We start from the raw sequence: 457 nt of genomic DNA, 5'->3' as shown, positions 1-457 counted from the left end.
AAAAATTGTGTCCACAATTTTCTATCATTCTCATATTTAAAGAGTAGAAGTCAAACTTCAAACAGAATCAAATCCTTATCTCTAATTTTTAAATTTTTAACAAAAAATCCCTTCACATTATCTCCAAGGTGGCCGGCCATATTAGGGTTTCCTAACCCTGTGTGTGGCGCCAATTCAGATAGGGAAGGAAGAGGAAAATCATCCTTTATCCTGTAGTCTAAATTTGATTCAGATTCAAATTCAAATTTAAGTCAAACTTAAATTAATTTGAATTCTAAAATTGAACAACTTATCAAATAAGTTTAAATGGATAAATCTAGATGTGCTCAAATTCAAATTTAAATAATCACATTATTTAAATAATAATTAATTCTCAATTAATTATTTTCGAGTATTTAATTTTAGAATTCCGTAATTCTAAAATTCCCATTTTGCCCTCTGTGTCTGGCAGAATTAC

This window comes from Morus notabilis, unplaced genomic scaffold (assembly GCF_000414095.1).
Source record: "Morus notabilis unplaced genomic scaffold, ASM41409v2 Scaffold97, whole genome shotgun sequence".
NCBI lineage: Eukaryota > Viridiplantae > Streptophyta > Magnoliopsida > Rosales > Moraceae > Morus > Morus notabilis.
Note: the sequence above shows the minus strand (reverse complement) of the source record.